The sequence below is a fragment of the Phalaenopsis equestris genome, unplaced genomic scaffold (assembly GCF_001263595.1).
Source record: "Phalaenopsis equestris unplaced genomic scaffold, ASM126359v1 Scaffold000973, whole genome shotgun sequence".
NCBI classification, from domain to species: Eukaryota; Viridiplantae; Streptophyta; class Magnoliopsida; order Asparagales; family Orchidaceae; genus Phalaenopsis; species Phalaenopsis equestris.
Window position 1 is genome coordinate 167804 of NW_018165412.1, and position 7371 is coordinate 175174.

The window sequence follows — 7371 nt, forward strand, 5'->3', positions numbered from 1 at the left end:
TTCCGAAGCGGGCAACGGGATTTCAATTCCGATGACCGACAGCTTCTTACGGGCAAACTCCACACCAAAAATAGTGCCGACATGGCAGCTTGTGCGTTTCAGTATAAGCTGCTTATGCTGAAATGCGGCCCTCGGGCTGGCCGCATGGGTCGACCCGCGGCTTGCGTTTTGTGTAAAAACCCAAACGCAGTTTCAGATAAGCTGACGAAACGCGCGAACCAAACGGTACAACGGCGTTTTGAAAACACCGTCCGCACTTATAAGCTGCCCCAAAAAGACTCTATCTTCCTTTTCTTAATTTAGTCTAGCTTCAGTTGTACATTATTTATTATTGACCTCATTTTAAGGTCAACCCACCGAACATCACTTGAGTTGGATCTTGAACTTAAACATGAAACAACTATAACTGACAGCACTCTAAATTAAAGTATGATTCAAAACATTGTTTTCAAAGTTGTATGAGATTTATTGTTACATTGAAAGTTGTTTGAGGTTTTTTGCAAAAAAAAAAAAAATTTAAATTAAGGGAAAATATTGAAGAAAGTTCAACTTTATGTTAAAAATTAATTATAAAAAATAAATTAAGATTATAATTGTTTAGTAAGTTGAAATATAAATGGTTTGAGATAAATTGTGTTGGCTCTTAAAATAATTGTTGTGCATTAAAATCATTAATGAGATAAAATAATTTTCATGATATTTCATTAGAAAATTTCAAGAGAAGATAATGCTTCATAAGATTAATTTTTATGGGCCAACAACATAGTTGACTGACTTGACTGACTTATGCATTGACAACAAAGATGTCACCTTGACTTTGGGCTTCGTCGTGTGAGCCTTTCCAACGAAACTTACTTAAATAAAGTAACAATTAATTAATGAGATTAATATTAGTCTTGCTACGGCGGATCTAAATATTCAATTTTATTATTTTTTAATGTAATTTATTATTAATTTTTTTTTTTAAAGAAATAAAGTTTTTTTTTTTTTTTAAAGGATTGGTCAGAGATTATTAGACGAGCCTCCCGATCAACTTCGTATGCTTAAGAATTTCATTCCGTACATATGCGGATAGCGGACACTTTTCAAAACATGCATTTAACCATGATCTAATGAGTCGATTAGGGTTGTCTTAAGCTAGGCTTAACTTAGCTTGACATTAATGGAACAACTTAAAAATATCATTCTTACTAACATTTAAGAATGATCAAATGCATATTTTTTTTGCATGAATATATAGGACCAACGCCCTTTAAATGTAAATATCAAATTGTATGTGTTACATATATGAATTCATAAGAATTGTGTGGTACATATGTAAATTTCCCTTGCAATTATTGATTTGATATATTATGTGTAAATGAGACAGGGGCCATAACCATCATAGTTGACTGACTTACTGCATTGACTCACTTACTGAATTGATGATGAAGGTGTGGCCTTGACTTGGACTTCATGGGGCGTGAGTCTTTCCAACCAAACTTACATAAATAAAATAATTATTAATTAATTAATGAGATTAATATTAGTCTTGGTATGGCGGATCCAAATATTAAATTTTATTATATTTTTAATGTATTTTATTTTAATTTTAAAAAAAACATGACCCAAATCACGAGCTAATGAGCCGAGTAGGGTTGTCTTAAGCCAAACCTTTTAGCTCATCGAACCTGGCTTCTAATCAAGCTGAGCTGGAGGTGATGCATGAGTGTTCTTGACTCTGTTACTCCCTAACTTATACTGACTAAATGCATTGATTATGACCCAAAAAACTTTTGTAATAGTAGTGAATAGAGCTATCCATAAAATTAATTTTGAGTCCCAATCGATCATTAGGCTTCACTCATACAATTAGAACAGTAAACAAGCCAAGCTTGAGCAAACTCAGACTTGGCTCGTGTTCAGCTCATATAAAATTACTCGTGTTTGAAATTAGCTCGTGAACAATGTGTTTTTATTCGACAAGACTTAAACATTCTTGCTCGTGTTTGGCTTCTTAAAATTAATTGAGAAAATTAGATGGAGTGTTGGATTCGAACCCAAATCAAATCTATGCAACAAAAACGCACAACCACATTACTGCATAAGTTGTTATGCTTTAAATTTAAATATAAAGAAATATAATATATTATTAATTGTGTGGTCTGCATTAATATTTTTTATCATGCCTGACTTAGATTTATAGCAAACTAATTACATTAAATTAATTAATTATTATTACATAATTTAAGTAATATTTAAATTATTAAAAAATATTTAAATTCAATCAATGCCCCCACTGCTGTGCATTATTATTACATAATTTAATTAATTAATGGGCGTTAAAATTATGAATGAGATAAAATATTTGTATGATTTTTTAGTAGAAAATTACATAATAGAAGAGTCTAAAAAAGCTTTATGACTCTATCATATTTAACGCTTGATATGATTAATTTTTTAAACTACTTTAATACATAATAGAATAGAAGAGTATTAAAAAGCTTTATGACTCCTAAAGTACAAAATAATTTAGTCTTAATTTCAATTCAATTAAAATACGTCTTTATGAGCAATATTTAAAAAAAAAGGGGGGCATTTACATACATACCACACAATTCTTATTTATTTACATATCTAACAACTAAACTTTAATATTTAACATTACATTAAAAATATCATTCTTACTGACTTCTTAAAGCACCATAGTGTTTTAAATGTAAGTATCAAATTGTGAGTGTTAGATATATAAATTCATAAAAATTGTGTGGTACATATTTTAATTTCCCTTGTAATTATTGATTTGATATATTATGTGTTAAATAACAGAAGTCATAGCCATCATCGTTGAGTGACTTACGGCATTAACTGAATTACGGCATTGATAAAGAAGGTGTGGCCTTGTTATGGCAATACAAATATTAATTTTTAATGTATATCTTAATGCATTTTTATTAATATTTTTTAAAAAAATATTAGCTGAATTATGAGTTAACTCGAGATGATTCATGAGCCGATTTGACTTTGTTCCACCCTATATATATATATAATATTTCTATTGTTACACAATATTAAAATAGAATAATATATAATTTATTATAAGAATAAGAATATAGAAATAATTGAATGGCATATTGGTTATTATAAAATAAATTAGGTGAAGCATGAATAAATATAAATATTTATAGTGATATTTCAATTAAAAAGATTATATTTTATATTATGATGCAATAAATAAATTAAAGAGAAGAGACATTTAATTACTAAACTTGAATTGACTTAGACTTCACTTGATAATGAACTTGATTAGCAGTAGAAAAGGCTTAACTCTATCCATCACAGGTGGTATAATTCTGACTTTCTTGCCCTATTTATGGCATGATTAATAAATGGACTGTAACAGTCAAGAAATATTAACAAAATCATATGTATGGCCTTTGGGTTTTGAGAAGCCTATCAAATTGATGATTTTCATACATATGATGATAACTAGTGTTGAGAATTCATCTCGAAGATCATAATCATTCACAAATCGATTCTAGAATGTCAAATACAAAATTGAGATAGTTGAAAGAACCTCAACCTCATATAATCAATTTTTAGCAATGTTAGATTCAAACGACACAATTCGAGCTATTATAAAGAAGATAGACAAGTACTCATACGAGGCTAAAAATAACAAGAGAATTATGTTTAGGATCAAGAAAACAATGGTTTGTCAAACTTCGTAGATGAGTTCGAACAACTTCCTCAAGCCTCATATTAGAAAGATCAAGATATCTCATATGAACGAGAGAATCATTGTTACGTTGGGGATTTAAGTGTTAGATATATAAAAGCATAGGAATTGAGTGGTATAAATATATCGATTGAAAATCCCATATTCTTCCATTATGCGATGGCATAACCATAAATGTAAATTCCAAATATATATATATATATATATATCAATTGAAAATCCCATATTCTTTCATTACGCGATGAAACTTCCAAAAGCTTAAAAAAATGTTATTTTAAATTTAATAAAAGCACTTTGAACATATTAAAAAATATTGAAATAAAATAAATGGGGATCCTGTTGAGAAATTAGGGCGAAGAAAAACGTAAATCGACACAAATCCAGAAGAACACATAGAGATTTAACGAGGTTAGGCAAAGATGCCTACATCCTCGGGAGCAACGCGGCGACTTCCTTTTCAATATTCAGAAATAATACAAAATACAATATTCAGCTCTCTCAAAGACCTAGGATTACAAACATGTTTATTTATAATCCTAGAGTAAACCCTACAGTACAATATGTAATTCTCAAATTACCCCTGTACCGTATAGCCCCAACCCACATAACTTAACTTCCCGATTTGGACAGATTCTTCCGCTCCGCTCCGCTTCGTTCCAGCGTGTGTCCCTATATGATATATGAGTCATACCATAACAAATCTCCACCTTGGCGAATATCCAGCTCCTTAGGAGAAAATATACCTGGGAGTTACGCCTGCACCAATGTGGGTTGGGTCATCATGCTTATGATGCGCCCTCGCTGATCTCAACCAACTAAATTCCAAGAGACACACCCCTTTAATTCCAAGAGACATCTCTTCATTCCAAGAGACTCCAAATTCTGGTATTATGAGTCATACCTAACAATTCTCCACCTTGGCGAATATTCAGCCCTTTAGAAGAAAATCTTCACCTTGTGAATATTCAATCCCTTATGAGGAAAATCTCCACCTTGCGAATATATTGCCCTTTAGGAGAAAATCTCCACCTTGCGAATATCCAACACCTTAGGAGAAAAATATCATGGAGTTTCTTATGCATAATTATGGGTTGAAGCACTTTTCCTGTTCGCGCCAGCACATTGGCTAAACTGCTGCCCCTTTCGCGAAATACCTCCGCAAAACCACTGTTTCCGAATAATCGCGTCTGCTCGCTCGCCAGCACCCTACCGAACTCCACCTGTCGCACCTACCCCTGTCGCAACTCCTCTTGCGATGAAATTGCAAATACTGCTGGTCAAACATCACCAAACTCCTCTGTTTGCAAACGCTCCTGTTCGCGGTAACTGCACACGAACTCCTGTTCGCTAACTCCACATCGCCTAATGCAGCGAAGGTTCATGAACTGTCGCGCCTCGAAGTCGAGACGCCGCTTCTACCGTGAACTCCCCGAAGCATAACTCGTCGAACTGTCGCAGCCCTTTATCTGAAATGCTTTGTATTTGTTCGTTCCCGCGAGCCCGTCTGCTTTGCGAACAATTCACAAAATTTTATATTCTTCTGCGCCGTAGCCAAGAATTTCTTTCTCCAGCCAAGAAAATTCAGAAAATACTTCCAAATTTTTTTCTCCGCAATATTCCTTGTTGAGCCGGAAATTGTACTTTGATTATGCCACAAATTCTTTTAAATTATCCCTTAATTAAGATTTATTAATTAAGTTTTCCTTAATTAAGTTTCAAAAAAAAAGATTTTCCCTTAATTAAGTTTTCCAGAGAAGCGACAAAATCTTTCCAAAAAAACAAATTGAAATAATCTCTTAATTAAATATTTCATTTAATTAACTGGATTTCAAATCCTTTCCTTTCTTCAGTCTCCAGTAAAAGAAATCTCACCTCCGCAGATCCAACAAAGAAAATTTTAATTAAGTTTCCTTAATTAAATATTTTCTTTAAATCAACTTAATTAAAAATAACTTTCCTTTAATTAAGTAAAATTCAAAAATTTTTCTTTCTTCAGCGGGAAAAGAATTTATTCATTTCCTTCCATTTTCTTCTTCGTAGCTTCCAAAGGAAACAGATCAAACCAACAAAGGAAATAAATGAGAAGATTCCTTCCAACTTCTCCAAGAGAACCTTCCTTTCACGAATGCGCTGAACCTTCCTTTGCAAAACTTCCCGCCTTTTCAGATCCATGCACAGAAGGAAAGATTCCTTTCCTCGCTTCCGCCCAGCAGCCTTCCGCAAGAACCTTGTAGCCGCCAATCACAACTTCTTGCAATTCACGAATTCTCCTGCTATACTGAAGCCTCGAACTAGCGAACTCTCCTGCTGTACCGCGAACTCGCGAACTCTTCTTCTTCTACTGTTGTACAGGAACCCCGTAGTTCCAGCGCCGAGCCGTCCGAACCGCAGCGTCGCCCAATTCCCCGAAGTCGTCGTTGAACTGCTCGCAACCTCTGTCTGTCGTGAACGATAGAGAAACCAGAAGAACTCTCCGACACTTCAGCGAACTGTGTCGAAACATTTGCGTCTGTTCGCAGTAACACGCGAACCTGTTTTGCTCGTGATTCCGAAAATGAAGCCTGTGCTAAAATCCTCGTCCTACCGAACTCCTCTTCGGCGATTCGGAACTGCCGCGAACCTTGCTTCGGTCGAATTCACTGAAGCAACTTCTTGCGCTGAATCTGACGCCCTAGCCGCCAAACTCCTCTACTAAAATCTTCTTTATTCCTCCACCGCCAAAATTTTTCTTCCTTGTCTTTGAACCTCGCTCTGATACCACTTATTGAGAAAATTAGGGCGAAGAAAACAGTAATCGACACAAATACAGTCAGAAGAACACAGAGATTTAACGAGGTTCGGGAAAGATGCCTACGTCCTCGGGAGCAGAGCGACGAGTTACTTTCACTATTCAGAAAAGAGGTTACAGAATTCAGGGATACCTCCTGGGTTACTAACAGACCTATTTATAACCCTAGGAGTAAACCCTAGGCATAATATGTAATTACAGTATTACCCCTGTATCATATCGCGGGGCTTTGCCCTGCACCCCAACCCACGTAACTTCCTAATTTGGACAGATTTTACCGCTACGCTTCGTTCCAGCGTTTGTCCCTATATGATATATGAGTCATACCATAACAGATCCATATATTAAATTTTAATATACTTTTAATGTATATAATTTTATTTTTTTTAAAATGAACTGACTGACGAGCTAATGAGTCTTGTTGGGGTTGCCTGAAGAGGGGTTGTCCTAAGCTAGGTCTTTTAGCTCATGAAGCTTAGCTTGTGAGTGTCTAATTAAGCTAAACTCGAGCCATTTCACGAGTCACCTTAATGCGATTATTATGGCCAAATAAACTTTCCAAATAATAGTGAATAAAGCTATCCATAAATTTATTATGAGTCAGAATCAATATAATACTTAAGATAAATATAATTAATTAAATAATTTATAAATGAAAGCAGCAATACGAAAATTTTATGTAAGTCAAAAGTTTCCTTGAAAATGTCATATAAGTGTTGTATGTAAATGCCCCCTTTTATCCCACCAATAAAGATGGCACATAAATATTATTTCTATATTTTGGGGCATTTATCTACACAGCACAATTCTTATGTATTTGCATATCTACCATGTAAACTATAATATTTATAATTATAACGCTTGG